General features: G+C 45.2%; 1 long non-coding RNA gene across 6 annotated transcripts in view; it reads left to right on the top strand.

Moving 5' to 3' along the window:
* Positions 1-16718, top strand: part of LOC121064587 — a 96775-nt gene that overhangs the window by 24797 nt on the left and 55260 nt on the right. For 3 of the 6 annotated variants that reach the window (XR_005816563.1, XR_005816568.1, XR_005816567.1), the window contains one exon: positions 3962-4070. The exons of 1 other annotated variant lie outside the window; for it this stretch is intronic. This is a non-coding gene — a long non-coding RNA (uncharacterized LOC121064587). Of the gene's footprint in view, positions 1-882; positions 2546-3961; positions 6956-7258; positions 13171-16718 lie in introns of those variants that run through there. 2 more of the 6 variants (XR_005816562.1, XR_005816569.1) reach the window with 2 other exon arrangements.

The raw sequence follows: 16718 nt of genomic DNA on the forward strand, positions 1-16718 counted from the left end.
TCTTAACGCATAGGTTTTGATATTATTGATGCCTCCAGTTTGTCAAACAGTCTGTATGTGTGGTGCTTTATTGATCCTTTCTCTATCACTTGCATGAATATCATTTTAATTAATACCTGTGTCCTCGTCTTGTCTGAAGTGTAAGTAATCTTACAGACTTGCTTTTTATAGACACTTTCTATTTAAAAAAAAAAAAAAGGTATTAAAAGTGGTAGAACATGTGTCAGACATATGCAATTCCTTCAGCATCATGTTTTCCACACTGATTTAATAGCTATTGAATCTCTTCAAATATTCTTGTTTCCAAGACCTGTTTTGCAGTAATAAATCTTCTTGGCTGTAAAATTCTTGAAATGATTCAGGAGGACAATTGTTTCCTTAGCACATTCCTGAAGAGATCATAGTTAAAAATGGAAAGGTCCTTAACCAGGTCACTTTTTTCCTTGCAGTGCATGTAGTCAGTGCTGAAAATTACAGTTAATGAAATTGCCAGTGTTTGTCCTGGTGAACCACTATTTGGCACTGATGCTCCTTACTGTAAATTACAGAGAGAAATCAGGGTAGTAAGTTTTGTATTGGAGTGCCGTACTGAAATGCATTGAGAAATGCCCAGCCACATAAAGCTGTGGCATGGCTTGAGGCAACTCTTCGTTGTTAAAAAAAAAAAAAAAAAAAAAAAATCTGTCTTGAAATTGATATTGAAAATATTAATGAAATTGCTAGAGACTTATTAATTTCCCTGAACGTTTGCACATGAGGCTAGTGGATGGGCTGGGGTACACAGTAGGTTTTTTGAAACAGAGGATAAGAAAAAAACCGCTCAGGGTTTTTTTTTTTTTTTTTTTTTTTTTTTTTTTTTTTTTTTTTAAAAAAAAAAAAAACTGCTCAGAAAAAACCTGCTCAGGGTAGTTTTTAACGTCTTCCTTCCATACAGCGAGTGCCATGCATGGGGGTTCTCAAGTTGTATGGAAGCTGCATCAACAACGAGTACATGGTCTGTTGTGTTGCCAGCTTGTATTTCTTTGGGTTTGCCACCGGATTATCTTTTGGAAATAGCAGGGCCTTATGTAGGAGAAATCCCAAATGAATTCTGCAGTCCGTGATGTAGGTTGTATGCCTGACAAGTTACTAAATTACAAGGGTGATGAAGTTGTGCGACCTGGTCTGCTGGTCCCCAAAGGGTGAACAAATGTTGTGTAATCTGTGTGGCTTTCTGACAGCTGGAGAAGGCTGCGAACATCAACCATTAGTTCCTGGGAGCAGAAGGGAATTCAGCCAGCAGCCCCTAATGAGCTCTGCGTGTTGCCTTTGCCAAGGGAAGCTGTTGGGTAGCTCATGGGGAACACCACGTGTGCCAAGGCAAGGGAGACGTGTGTGTGTGTGCCAGAACCGCACAGCTGGAGGATCTTCCTGGGTGAAAACACAGGTTACGCTGCGAGATACAGAATTCCTTGGTCAACCGTGGTCTTAAAATCTGTCGCTTTCTGAAGCACTGTGGTGTTTTTTTCTGTTTGGTTAGCTGGACGGCAGGTGTTGGGATCGCCCTCCAGGTTGTTCAGCTCTGAGGAAAGCAGTAAGTTCTAGGGTTAGTTCCTCCTTGGACATTTCCTTAAAATACTCAGGCTTTGGCACCTGAGATACTTGATCCTCTTGAAGTGCCTTGGGATAGAAATAAGACTTTTCAGCTCCCCCAGGCTTTTTAGCAGATTTGTGTATGAAATCTCCTCTTACCAGTGTTCTGGAAAAAGGGGTCTGGTATCCACACTACCCTCACCTGCCAGGCAGAGAGATTTCCATATAAACAGAGCGTTTTAATCAGGTGCTTTTACTGCAAGGTTTTCAACCTTGTTCTTCATAATAGCACCCATGAATATAGCAGAAACTTCTGTTAGTCACTATAGAGATAACCTCTGCGCTTAAGAGGTGGGCTTGGGGATTACTTCTGCACTGTAGGATCTCAACAAGAACGCCTTATGTCATTCCTGTTAATGTCTTCTGGAAGAAAAGGTAATGCTAGGAAGCATTTTACACGTGGGTGTGTATGCACAGACACTTTTAGAGCTGGCGGGATTCTTAGCTGCCATAGTCCTGTTGGAACTGTAGGTTGTATAGAGACCTGGGGCGGTCTGACAAATGGACGAGGTGATGGGAAGGTTTTTACTGGCAGTTCAGGTCCTGCTAACTTGTGTGCCTTTGTGAAAGCCACCGAGTCGTGTTCCTCGTTCCTACCTGTGAAGTGAGAGGATTGTACCTACTTCAGAGTTCGGGCATCAAGGCACATCTTAGTATTTCAGCTCTTCAGAAACAAGAGCCTAATACCTGATCTCAGGAGAAAGCCCAGTCCTTGCACATGTGCGAGCAAGCAGGTTTCCTGGACCTCTCCGTCTGGTAGCTTAGGGCAGGGAATGACAAGGAGGCTTTGCAGAGAAGAGAGAAGTGCAGCCAGCAACCGTCCAGAAAACCATTTTCCTCTTCGGCTACCACTTTTCTTCTTCGGAGGTCCACTAGCGTATGTGGCGTAAAAGGAGACAAAAACCACAAAGAGGTCAGTGCTTGGATGTGTGCGAAGTAGCCATTAACACAGGCAGTGAGTATTCAAAAAGAAACTCTTCGTTTGACAGTGCAGTCTTCTAGATGACTTGTAAACATAAAAACACACCATGTTTTTAAAAGAGCACTCTTAATTTCTGTCAGATGTGAAAGTACCTGCAAGTTTAATGTGTGTGCCTGCTAGGAGTTACCAGATTGGTGTTTTATGAGCTGTCTGGGGTACGGTGGCTTCATATACAAAACCCTGGCACCGCCATGAACACTGGGAGACGTGTATGAGCTTTGCTGTGTGCTTTGGGATCTGTGGTGCTGAGAGCACTTCACAGTTTAGGATTCCCTTTGTGCAGCTGTGTTCTGGGCTACAGGAGGCCCCAGGGAGCAGACCTCTTAGCTTCTTTTGCCCCTTTTTCCATAGTGATGCAGCTGTTACAAGAAAGCATTCTGGAAACTAACATCCCTCCAAAAAAAGGGGGGGAAATAAAGAAAAAAAAAAAAAAAAGTATCGTCCCAGAATGTATGCATCTGTGTTATCAAGACCTGGCTGATACGTTCCCAAACTAAGTGGTACACGGCACGTGGTCCTGCTCTCCCCACCTCTGCCTGTTGATCAGTCTCCCTGGTAGTCCCAAACCTGCAGTTTCCTGAAGACTCTGGGTGTTTGAAATTGGAAGACACCTGGCAGCAAAACCTTCTCCCCATTTTTTTTCTTCTTTAAGTGAGTCACTCTACAGAAAGGATAAAAAGCACTTGGTTTCAGATCTCTGTTTAAGATCTAGAGTTTATGTAGAAATTCTTTTTTCCCTGCTTTGCAAGCTAAAATTGTGCATGGATGGAGCAGTTGGGTGACCAACTTGTAGCAGTGCTCCCTCAACTCTCAGGCAAATCCATGCACACACAGACACACAAGGAGTAATGAGGAATTTAGCATCCTAAATAACTCTTGTTTCTCATTTTGTAACCTGTGGGGTGTCTTGGTGCTGGAGAAAGTGAGCAACAGGCAGAGGACAGGGTACTGATCTTTTTAAACATTTTTCTCTAGAGATGCAGGGTGAAAATACATCTTGATTATACAAATATTTTTGCATTGGTAATACTTTTTCTTAGCATGAAAGCCAGAGATTAACAAATCATTTTTTGACTTGATTTAGATTTTATTTTCCCCTAAGTGAAGCTAGTTTCTATAGCTCAGGGGTGGGAACCTATATATCCTACAGGCTATATATGACTCACAACTGTTTCGTACAGCCTACTATCACTTTACTTTTTCACGTTATACAGAACAGTACTGACATGGTTGCTAACACATGGCCGTGGCCTGCCAAATATGTTTAAAAACCTTGGCCCTCAGCTAGAAACAGATTTCCCCGAAGTTGCTAAAAATTGTTGTGTCACAACCTGTTTTCACTTGCAGGCACCAAGTGTCGGTGAGTCCCACTTGCTTCTAAGCCAGCCTGGGATGGATAGACTGAAGGCGCTGCTCCTGACATCTAGGCTCCGAGGGACGCAGGCTGTGATGCCTGGTGGGTTGGAGCTCCGAAAGCACTGATTCAGCATCCTTGAGCTTGCAGTTTTGCATACCGTATTTATAGCAAACGACACTGTGTGATTTGGGCTTTGAGTTTTGCATGCAGATAGCAGGGGGAAAAATACATCTTCATAGGAAAAGACAAAACAAGGATTTTCTCTTCAAAGCTCCAAGTTGTTCCAGGCATGGGAAGCGATGAACGTGCACTCCTCTCTAGTTTTCAGCATCTTTTCTGTGGGGCTGAGGTCTGTCTCTTCTGTAGAAGAATGCCTCTTCCCTTCTTCCCTGCTGCCCCGGCTGCTGGGCTGCACGGCACACGCCCTTTCTCAGGAACTCATCCTTAGCTAACTGGCCCGGAGGTCTGGGCTAACAGGCTGGAAAATTACAGCCAGCTCCGTCAGCCTTCCAGGAGGAGAGCTGCTGGTCCTCGGAGGAGGGCGATGGCTGCGTCAGGCCGTGCTGATGGGCTGCTGGCTTTCTTCACTGGTGTCTGTGCCTGCAGCGTCTTCCAGCCCTTTCTGCACGGGGCAATCCCAGCAGAAGCTGAGCTCGGACGAGGCAGGTTGTTCCCACACGTGCAACCAGCCCCCATCAACAGGACGAGGGGGCGCAGAGGATGCAGCAAGGAGAGGAAGAGGAGGCTCACATCTCGCTGGGTGTATCTGTCACAAGTCGGTCATGGAGATTTTCCTCCTGTCTTCCAGGTTTAGATGTGTGTACGTGAGAATTGAAGTATTCCAGATGGCTTTTAGAATAAAGGTCTTAACGTTGCCTATGTCCATACGAAAAATAATTTGCCTTTAGATTCCAATTTAGGATTATTTTCCCGTTCTTGGTTTCCAGCTACTGAATCTCATGTATCGTGTGCGTATAGAAGAAAAGAGAACTGGTGAGATGATGTCACAAACGACAAAAATCTGCAGAGATTCCGCTCAGAATTAACACTTAAAACTCTGGAAAACCTTGCTGCTGTAGTGCATATCAGAATTTTTAAAATACCGTTTGCAAAGGCTGTGAGGGTAAAGCCACGGAGCCTGGATACGTGCATTCTGGTTCTACTCCATCTGTTTTGTAAGCTTGGAGAAGTTGCTTTGCAGTTTCCTGCTTCGGTTCTCCTGTCAGCAGCGTGCTTTACTTGCTCTTGATAAAGCACTTCAGAATAAAACCTTGAATTGGTATTGTTATGGACTGCCATAAACTTAATTAAAATCCTTTTCCCTCCTCACTCATCCCCTCCCAAGATGAGAACAAGCAGCCTGTTCTTTTCCAAGTGGTACGATGGACTGATGTGCTGCAGCTGCTTAAGGTTAGGCTTTACCTGATCCCTTCTGCTCTCCAGACACCCAGTGAGCAGCTTCAGATGGAGAAAACCCTTGGGTTTCCGGCATCTCTGATTCTTTTGGGGCACGGTCTGGCATGCGACGTTTCCTTGGTCGTTTTACGTAGCAGGCTGGAGTTCCCAAACATCCTGGCATGGGTCCGTGCAGGCTGCTTTACCTTAACGCTGGCTGATCTTGCCTTGAGTCAACCAGAGCTCAGTGTATCATGGCCAGATGGCTTACCTACAGGCTGGCGGTGAGTGAAACATCGTTTTCAGCGCCTCAGAGCACTCTTGTCAGGCTGTTAGAGCCCATCAGCACCCTTCCTCAGGGCAGAGGAGCTAATGGAGCCACACCGACCTGCCCTTACGCAGCTGCAAGTACGGATCTCAGTGCGGAGAGAAGCTCTTGGGCTAAACCTGCTGCTGGCGAGCACGTGAGAAGTGAATTCAAGCGGGCATTAAGCTCTGGGGGTGCAGGAAAACCCATGGATTTTGCACGGCTAAGCGTTGTGGAAGCAGTTGAGCTCAACAGACTTAAATCTCCACGCTTGGAAGAAACACCCATGCTAAGGTGCAGCCTTACTCAGTGATCTGCCACTCGTGTTCTCCACTAACACTACCGGTGTCCTGGCCAGATCCCCCCGCAGGGAGCTGAAAAAGTGGATTATATGAAAGTAAAACTCTTCAGGCTTTTTGTTCTGTGCTGATGCCTCAGCCTTGCTGCAGCTGTGCTGTGCCAGCATCTGCACTCCGTATCTAGAAGCAGTGAGCGCACTCTGAAGGGTTGCTGCTGGGCGTTGCTGTGCTGCAAGGGTGTTAAAAGCCTTGCGGTGTGTACAGAGGTCAGGTGTAAGTTGCTTTAATTAAATGTAAAAGCTGCGTGCACGTTGCAGAAGAGGGCAGACAGGGATTCCCTCCGCTGACTTGTCCTCTTGCTGTCCGGATTTCTTTGCTGTTGTCTCCCCTCTCACATACTTGGGCAGAGAAGTTTCATCTTCTCCCTCCCATGCTGTTACAAATGGCATCTGGCTTTGGAAACACAACAAATCTGGGATGTTTTCTGCTGTCGAGAAGCCATTCTTGCTATTTGGTGCCAGAGCCATCCTCGTCCTTCCTGAAACACACACCTAGACAGCATTTATTTCAGTCAGGAAAGCAGAATTCCCATCCTGTGGGAGGCTTCTCCGATCTGATTTTTATTTTTTGAATTACAGAGCTTGGACTACCCACCCCAGGGCTGGCAGGCGGCCGGGCAGGAAGCTGGACAGACTGGCCTGCCGGCCAATCTTGTTGCCTTTTATAGAGCATTTTGATGAAATCAGCACATTTCCATGCAATCTGTGTTTTGCAACATAAAGATTGTTGTGTTGGGAAGGGTTTTGGGGCAGCTCTAGTTGTAGTCTGCAACTCGCGTCTTCTGGGAAGCTGCAGACCAGTTTTTATTTGTTATTACAGACAACCTCGTGAGAAGAGAGGTTGTGGTTCTGTGGAAGAAAACCCTCCTAGAAGGATGTTCTCAAGCCAGCACGAAGGATTTCCCTCTGCATGTCAGTGCTTAGGTAGGTGAGCTAGAAGCCAGGGGCCTCGTGTTCCCTATCCACGTCTCACTGACAGCAACTTTCTGACAAAATTGCTACCAAATGTTGTGTGTTTTCTTAGAGCAGTTTACGTTGGGTGAAATGCAAGCCGTGCAGGACACAGCCCTCTTACTTTTGGTGGGGCCAAGTGCTGAGCTGAGTGTCAGTGGGGAGGCACAACCTTTGGGAGAAGCCCGCTAGGTGGGGAGGACACCATCTACGCTCCATCTACACCACCTATTCCTGGCGCTCGGTCAGGACGTTAGCTGTGCTCTTGTTTCACAGACGTCCCGAAAATAGAGCATGGCACTGTGATGCACATCTTTGGAGCAGGTTGTTTAGTGTCTTCAAGCCATGCTGGTGATAAACTGGACCTGACTCTTCATCCTGCTCAAAGCAAGACTGCGATTGGAGTCAGGTCAAGCTGCTCTCAGGGCCTTTACTACTTGAACATCTCCAAGAACTGAGAGCTGATGGCCTTTCTGCCCCCTTCTTCCAGTGTTTGCTCATATCTGTGTTGGAGAATTTTCCTTGCACCTAATCAGAATTTGCCTTTCTGCAGCTCGTGGCTGTGGCCGCTTGCCGTTTGGCTGCGTGGGGCTGAGCAGCTGCAGTTCCTCAGGAACCCCCTGCAGGTGAGCAGGGCTGGAAGCGAGCATTTTGTGCGAGGCTGTGAGTGGTATCCAGGAACCCTCCTTCCATCACTCTTCCACTCCATCTCTTCCTCTCTCTGAGCGTGGAAGTGCTAAGGAGAAGCAGGACGTGGATTATCAAGATACAGCCGTGTTACTGACTGACTGTTGACTTTGGACTTCTTTAGCATCATCCCAAACTCCTTAAATCCACCAGTGTGAGTGATCCAGGTATCTTACACTTAAAACAACTCGGACTGATTTTGAATGTATTTTCTTTTGCTTGCTTCTTTTCAGTAAATGAATCTTCCTCCTTGGAAGATTCTTTGCATTTTGAGGTTGTAAGCTGTCAGTGAGTCACCAATTACCAGCTCAGTGTAAATAATTTCAAGTGAAATCATTACTTGTTAACTTACGTAGTTGGTGCGGTCAGAGGAAACATGAGGGCAGCCTTGGCTCTCTGGAGAAGCTCATGTTGTAGAGGATTTTGAGTGTGTCCCGAGAATGGACTGGTTGTTTACACAGATGTTACAAATCATCCATACCATTTCAAATGAGTCGGTCTCGCATGGAATTCCATCCGTTAAGGAGTGATATATTTGAACATGGGATGACTTTATCTGCTTTTCTTGTTGCCTGTTGAAGCTCTGGTATTTGCACAGTCACAGCCTGAAAGCTGTGTGTGTGTAAATCCCACCAGAGGGGAACCTAGAAGATAACCAAGAACACCAGTAAAAGGAAGGAATAGGGGAACTTCACCTTCCTGTAGTCAGTCTGTACAGGTTTGGTGGTTCTTGTGTACACAGTGTAACTTCCCTGGAGCCCATCCAGATTCACAGTGGGTAAGTCACTCTGCAGAAATCAAAGGAGGTATAATCTTGTAAAACTTTTATAAAAGGAAGGTTTTTGCATTTCTGTCCAGAAGCTGCCTAAGCAAACATCTAATATTGACTTGATCTCGTAGTCTGATAGCCTGCCTTTGACTTGGAGTGCGAAACTTAACTCGAGCTAAATGAACCATACCTTTTTTTTTTTCTTTAAACATTTAGCATCTTCCTTAGAAAAGCATGTAAGCCAGGTGCTCCTGTCTTAGCAAAAGCTAACAATTTAAACTCCTCCCGTGCTTGCTGTTTTCTCCCAGCTTCTCCTCGAGTGGTCAAGGTGCATAGGGAACTAGAGGGCTGCTAACATGGCTGCTAATGAAATAAAATGCAGTGAGATTCAAGAGGTTGCAGCCTGCAGGAGTCAGCTCTGCAAACTGTTTTTTCCATACCCAAGAAACATGAGTCAGATTTTGCAAAGTGAGTCAAATCTATCTTCAGATTCATTTGAAGGCGCTGCATTGGATGTAGAATTTGAAACAGTATTATGCATAGAAAGGGCTCATTAAACTGATTGAGTTTGCAGTATTCCCTTTGAGTGGGAGGGGGGACGGAATGGATGAAAGTGACGGGGAAATGTGGAAGGAGGTTCGGGTATTCCTCAGTCCCCAGAAACGTGAGCAGTCCTCCTGCAGCCTGGAGGAAATAGAAAGGTGATCCTTTCTTCTGTGCTCCTGGGGGGACTTCCCAGGGCCTGAGAGATGGTTATTAATTGAAGTTTGCTTATCCTCGCTGCTGCTGCTGATCTGTGGTTGGTCTCCAGCCTGAGAGCAGCACACGAGGGTGCGGGCGCTCCCTGGGCTTTCACATTCTTCTGCCAGAAGCCTACTGGAGACGTCCTTGGAGATCCAGACACAAACCCTGGCCCACAAGGAGGGCAGTATCCGCCTAACACCTTCGTTTAAATAAATTAATTTCCTTTTGTTTTGCACTTCTTGCCTTTATCTTCACCTGGGTAGTGTTCCTGCCCATAAAGCTGTCCTCTTGGGTCAAATGTGCTCGAGCTGTAGCCCTTGGACAGGATGTGACTCCTGCATGTTTTGCTGGCTGTGTCATGCACAAACACTCCCTTTCCTCTGGAGGAATTAGATGACAATTAAACTTGGAGGCACAGTCACCTTCCAAGTCTCGGTTTCTTCTCCTCTGTTCCCATGTTTCACCCTCCCTCTGAGAAATCTCTCTTTTTTGATCGTGGATTTCGACCAGGAAACAAATTTGATGGCTCCATTCTTAACCGTTGGTCTTTGACTGGCTACAATCAACATCCTAATATTGTGCTGAGAAGGGTGACTAATACCTCCTGTCTGCCTTACGTCTTGAATGAACTGGTAGACAGGCATGAGCTGATTTTTTCCTATTCTCGCGTGTAACCAGCTTAAAAAGAATTCTTTAGACTTAACTTTTCTTCCACAATTTTTGGTGGGGACCCTGAGCAAGCGGGTGACGGAATTCAAGTGCAGCAGTACAGAGAGCATCTCTGCTGGCGCTCGGTGGTGGTACGAAGATGAGCTGGCAGCACCAGACACACGGGTCCCTGATACACAAGGACTCTGGCTGCTTTTAATTCTGCTCATAACTTCAACACCCCTGAGTTGTCCTCACTCTGAACGAGGGACGTTGTGCTTGTAGCCACGTCCTGGTTCTAGATTGTTCAGGTCCTCGTTACCTTTTGTAGAAGTTCCTGCTTTATAAGAAGGTGTAGGGGACTGGGATTCAGGAGCCCTGCAGCAGTCTTTGTGCTTATTTCCACACCTCCACATCTCCTCCAGTTTACTTTCTGCCAAAGCGTTGTGAGTTTTGGTGCAGCACCTCTCAAGCACCATAAATAAAAACCCAAAATGAAACAAAACAGTTTTAATAAGCCACAGCTACTAGTATATTTAAGCAGAAGGAGGTGGTTGGTTACCTTGCCCAGCACTGCTCTTTGTTGCGCCTCCTGCCAGGAGCCTCGGAGATGCCCTGAACCACAGCTCGGTGCATCTCCAGCCACCGTTCCTGGCTGCACGGGCATTGGTCATGGTCAGGGACACAGCATCTTGCCTGCAGCCTCTCTCCTTCACAACTGCTGCTCTCATTTTACTCCTCGAGGTTTTACTCGTACCCTTTTGGTTCCTTTTCCTCGCTACATGGGTACGTGACTCCGTTACCACTCTGCAGCTCCAAGTCCTCCAGTGACTTCTGAGTTAATTACCAAGAGGCTGAGAACAGCAGGTTTGGGATTTTTCATGCAAAGATCCCTTTCGGAGAGGTTCTGCATGCTGCTTGGAGAAAGTAGTTGTTGCCTAAGGGAATTCAGAAGTCTGCTTCACTGTCGGGCTGACCTGCAGAGCTGCTTCTCCCTCTGATGTTTATGTAAAATTTTATTTCTAAGGAATTTAACAAGATTCACCGTTGGCAGTTATCTCTTTCTGATAGCTGCTCAAGAACAGAATTTAAATTAAGCCTGTAATTTCGGGCACCTTTAGCTGAGTAAAATAAACCCAGTTCTGCTAGCAGCTACCTCCCCAGTAATGTAGTCACTGTTGGATGGGAGCAGTCTCCCTGAAAGTCCTTTGTATGTAGGAATGCTGTACGCCATCCCCTGCACATGGTTGAGGATGCCTGAGTCACTCCGGTGAAGACAGATTTCTAAATCAGCGTCCACTTTTGCTCAGGATTTCTAAAACAGAACCACTTCCTGGACAGTGCGATAAACAGTTACATTGTTTTTTGTAATTATTTTTGTCTTGGTTTTGAATCTTTCTTGGGGTTGCTGCCACACATGCCGGAGGCAGATCTGGCAGTTTCAAAGTACTGGAAAATCCCTGAGGATCTGGTAATTAAAGTACAGAAACCCCACGTTGTGACCCACCGGCCATATTTTCGGCTACATCCAGTATCTCAGCTATGCACGTGACGCGTGTCCCGCGTTCTGGTCAGACTGTGCCTTACCGCTGAGCTAACACACAACTCAGTGATAATTATTTTAACATTTTATTACTTCCTAGATGCCAGCACAATAGCTGGATCTGTCGTTCTCCAACACAAAGTTACATTCCACTGAAACACTTGACCGTGTCACCAGGACCCTGTAAGAGATTCACCCCGTCGATTCATAGCTTGCTGCTGCGCAGTGCAAAATCCAGACGGTGCTGCTGACTCTGGCCTAGTAAAATGAATTGTCGTTACGGTTTCCCTCTCTGCACGTGTAATGTATGGGTTTTTAGCAAGCCTTTGTCAAAAGGGAATAGAGTCCTTCAGTATTTAAAAGAGGTCATCTTATTAAAAGCGAGCTTGTACCGCAGAGCCATTTTTTTTCTTCTCTTTTCCATTTTTAGGTCAGATGATTCAGGTTTTCCTCCGTGCTTTTAACCTTTTGCCATCTGAGCGAGTTGTTCGAGGGACAGCGATGCTTCGAGGCCATTACTGAAAAAACACTGCCTTTGATAGGGTGGTTCTGTTTCACTGTCTTTTTCTCCTGTAGTGTTTGCTCTTAATTTCTTATTCCTCTGTTGTTTTCCATTTTTCCTTAGCACTGAGCTAGCATCATCCTAATGAATGCTCCTCTTGTGTTTTTTAACCTCTCACACTTCCCTTTTTAGCATGAAAGTCCATACAGGAGATGGGGGAGGAAAAAAAAAGGTCTACAGCTCAACTAATCTACCAGCTTTTCATGGAAATGTATACAGAATTGCTAGTAACAGAGAAAAAAAACAGCATTTTAACACTTCTCATTCTCCTTTGAACAGAAATTTCCATAGCTTGCTGGATGTTACCTCCTTGCATTTTGTCCTTCAGATAACAAAATGAGCGTATGCTTTCATAAACTTCCTCTGTGAAAGGCAGGAGAGAGTTCCTGATGCACTCGGAGCTTGTCCTGCCTTCTACATACTTAAAATAGATTTAAAAATATCGGCAGGAGCGTGTAAGTCTGCAAGCGTACATAGATCAAGAATAGGTAGCTGGATTGCTGGAGACAGTGATTAGAGAAGGGGTGGCAGAGCTGTGTTGAAAAATATCCTGCAGATGGATCGTGTCGTTCTCGTCCAGTGCAGGAATTGTGCACTGAGCAGACCTTTGCTGAAACAATGGCTGCGTTTGAAAAGCAGAGGCTAAATTCTGCTGTTAAAGTGGCTTTATGTCTTTAAAGGGACCTGATATTTTATTTTGTTTAGCATGGGGTAAATCTCTCAAAGGCAGTGGAGTTACACGAGGCTTACATCGGAGTAACTGAAAGCTGATTTTGGCCCTTTATGTTCTGTGCTTCGTAGTCATGTGGTGCTATTTCCATAAATCATGCACTTGAAAGGTTTTCTTGCTTCCTGCTTTTACCAATCAGATCATATAAAATGCAGATGAACCGAGCTTCTGGTTTATAAGCCTAAGCAGAACACCCCCTCTAAATCCCCTTTTATCACGCCGGTCCTGGTTCCCCCATCTGAAAACAAGATAGCAAGAATGACAAACTTTGACTAATACAATGGAGTTTTTTGGTCTCCTCCCTTTCTTATTTTGACCTGTACTTTGCTTTCGTTATAAAGTGAACGTAGAAATTACCCTGTGGGAGTGGTGAAACTGCAGCAGAGAAACAAAAACTATTTGGATTCTTCCGAAAGCTATTCATTCGCTTGCTCTTCTTTTTATTAACGGCTCGAAGCATGCAGTTTGTCTTGTTCTGACTACGTATCCCTCAGCAGGAACGGAGGTAATGCTTTGTGGCTCTTTCATTTTAATAGTGCTTTATCAGAAGAGGTTTTTACGTTTTTATCATTGTTATTTCAGCTACTTTGAACGCGTGTACACAGCTATACAGCTGCCTGGTGGGCATATTTCTATTAATCTCAGCGAGCTCCTTTTCCAGTAACATTTTTTTTTTTTTTTTTAGTAGAAGAATGGGGCTTTAGGTTCGGATCCGGGCTACGCAGGTGAAAATCTCAATTCTCTCCAGAGAAGGATGCAGAGCTGCTTCCAGCAGCCGTCAGCAAATTTGCAGCCAAAATCGAGTCTATAGCAGGTTTTTGTTTTAATCATACCCAATACCTAAAGAAACATCTCTCTGTGCTGTTGTATCACCAGCACTTTCTGTGCTGGGGAAAGTACGTTCCTGTAAACTGATGAGCAAGTTCTCGGCGCTGCTTTCTCTGCAGCAAGGAGGTATTTTTAGCAAGTTGTTTCAGAAGCATAGAACTTCCTAAGACTTTTAGTGTTGATTCACTGCAAACGCAGGGTTGGCAGCAGGTAATTCCGAGAGGATCCTTCCCACAAAACCGTGCCCGCTCCTGCACTACGGGTGCAGGTGGTCATGGCTCCGAGAGATGGGGTATGGTAAGGGCGAAAGAAAGTTTTGCTTGGCTGGTGCCTGAAGCAGGAGTGCTAAGAATGTCTCTGAAATACTGCAAAGTAACTTTATGCCCCTTAACGCCTTCGCGAGGGTTTTGCACCGGGGGGGAGGAAGGAAAGACAAACGGAAATCCTTTAGATTTTGCTAAGGTTTGCCGTAGATAGCCATTTCTGGACCTGTTCCAGAGGTGTTTATTCGGCGTGTTTCTCCCTTTCTCACGTGAAAATGTTCCCGGTGGTCTCACACAAGGAGTTAATCCCAGCACATCTTCAGCACGGGCAGCAGCATCTCCTGCAAGCCGCCAGCCCCGGGCGGTGCCAGGCGCTGTGAGCACGCTGCCCAGGGCTGCCAGGGGCAGGAGGAAGCTGTGGCTTCGATGGGACCGCTTTAAAGAGGCACCAGGAGGGAACGACCCTCTGGTTAGGTGCCCTGGTGTAACAAGTGTTACTAGAAGTTTGGCAGTACTTGTGTGCATGGCTCCTAATATCTGCATTAGTTTTTATGGCTGGAATACAGGTCAGTTGGTCTCGGGAAATGCAGGTTTTTCTAAAGTGATAGGCGAGAACTGTTTGTCACTCTTGAGTACTCTGAAAACAGCAGTCGACTGCATGGAACGGGGAAAATTTACATCAAAACTTAGAAGTAAAAATTCCAGTTCTCTGCCAGCGATCCTGGGCATGGCGTTGCATTCCTGTGTGCGGCAGTTCCCCGTCTGGACAAAGATCAGTCGTACCCACTTCTCTCTAGTGGCTTCACGCTAAGTGAATGAAATCAAATTCACTTGTTACCTGCGTCGTGTGAAAATAGTCTGTGAGAGCTGAGAATTGCCGCAGCTAGGAATTCTTCCGAGTGACAGGGTAAGCAATACACGATTAATTGCAATTAATGGCTAAGCTGTGTTCCTATAGCAGTTAGTGCCGATGCTCAGTGCTTCCGTTGGGCTGCGAGCAGATCAGAGCCCCAAACTAGGCTGGCTGAAGAACAGGATGAGTTTGGTGGATGATGGTTATCAACATCGGTGCAATAAGATCGGTTTAATTAAAACTCTGCAGTCAGACGTTGTATATTCTTGTATTTCTGCTGCTGTGCTAACAGGCAGAACTCAGCTAACTGAGCAGCCGGCTGTCCGGTGCCAGCAGGACTTTGACACCTCCAGTGTGCAACCCAACAGGAAAAAATCGTGCAAATGAATTTGTTCAATAATTAACTGCATGTATGTATATTTCTTTTAATGAGTATTTCTCTGGATTTAACAAATAACTATTGAAAGGTTGGGTTTCAGCTTCTTTGGTCAAAAGTAGTAAAATGTGTTAAAATACGTTTGCTCCATGTCAGAAGCTGACCAAGCAGTGGTTCGGTGTGCTGTAGGAACAGTCATATTGCCTCTTTTTATTCTATTTCAGCTGGTTTTGTAAGTGGTAAGCTATTTTTCAAATATGTATACACACTACGCACATATATTCTATTCACCAGACATTACATACACGTATACATATTCTCCATCCATTTCCAAGCGACGAGAGGAAAGCTTGACCTGCGTGTGTGGCAAGAAACGTGGACACGAGGAGAGCAGAGAGCTTCCCGCTCCAAGTATTTCTCCTCGGCTTGCTAGGTCATGCCTGGTGCATATTTGTGTGCCTCAGTTCTGCTGTCAGAACGAGGAGGTTAGCGTTTGGAATTGCTCACAGGATCAGAAATTCTTGAGCGATTCTAAACCCGTATGAAAACATGAGATGGAAACTTCTGAAAAAAAAAAAAAAAAGAAAAAAAATTGTGCCAGCGTTTTAGACCAGCTTTTATACCTGAACTAAAATTTTGCAATAATGAGTTGCACATACATGCAAATACAGAACCTACCTCTTTTTTGTCCTTTCTTTCAACTCTCTTTAACCACAGCACACATCAAAGTGTTACCAAAAGACTGAGCGTAGGAATTTATGTTTGGAGAGCATTATCCATAGATGACTTCATGTTTATTCCAGCCTTCCCTATTTTCAGGTTCTGAAACTCTTTTGTAATTTTTTCCATTTGATTTGAATCGAAGCCATTTTGAAAAAGCAAATTATTTTGGATTCCTTAATGCAAACTTCCAAAATTTACCTCCAGCTTTAATAAAACTCTACTGCTCAAACCTTTTTTTTCCTAAGCTGTAGAACACAGTGAATGAGAATAAATAGAAGCTGGCATGTTTCTTCTTGTGCAGTTTTATTGGTGTGCATGTTTGTTCATTTGTCTGTTAACTTGTAGAATTCCATGATCTTACAAAGTGGTTTGCGGTTTGGTTTGAATTGGTGAGACTTTCCTATTTTTCACATTTTAACCGTTACTGACATTTTAATGCAGTAGAAACAATGCCGCAGAAGAGCCACAAGTTTTTTTCTTTGAAAATAGCCATTAGATGTTATGGTGCTTTATTGCCCTGCTTTTAGGAGGTTTTAGGAGTTTCTTGATGGATTTCTGGGCATACCTTTTATGGGGTGTTACAGAGGCACATTGATCTGTATTTGCATGCCCAGCTGCCAAAAGCCTGCTAACAAATTGGGTGACAGACACTCCAAAATCTGTATTTTCTTCACATCTCTGATTTGTAGGGTTGGCTAGAGCACTTGCTGAATTTTAGGTACAATCCCCGGGTTGCTCCTTTCAGGATTTGACTCTTTACCTCCGGTTGCACAGTTACACGTTGTGTCTTCTCCATTCCTTATCTCACAAGTGAGGGGAGCCTGGCTGGTGCCCTCGGCGTGGAACTGAGCCGCAGCACGTTGAGCTTGGTTTGCTCAGAGCTGTGGGACTGCTGGAACGCCCAGGGGCACACGGACAGCTGCATTTTCTTGTAAAAAGCAGCACTGCGTGCTGTACACGCTGTAACAACAATACCACTGAAGCAAGAGGTCACATTGATCCACGCTGGA

The sequence above is a fragment of the Cygnus olor genome, chromosome 1 (assembly GCF_009769625.2).
Source record: "Cygnus olor isolate bCygOlo1 chromosome 1, bCygOlo1.pri.v2, whole genome shotgun sequence".
NCBI lineage: Eukaryota > Metazoa > Chordata > Aves > Anseriformes > Anatidae > Cygnus > Cygnus olor.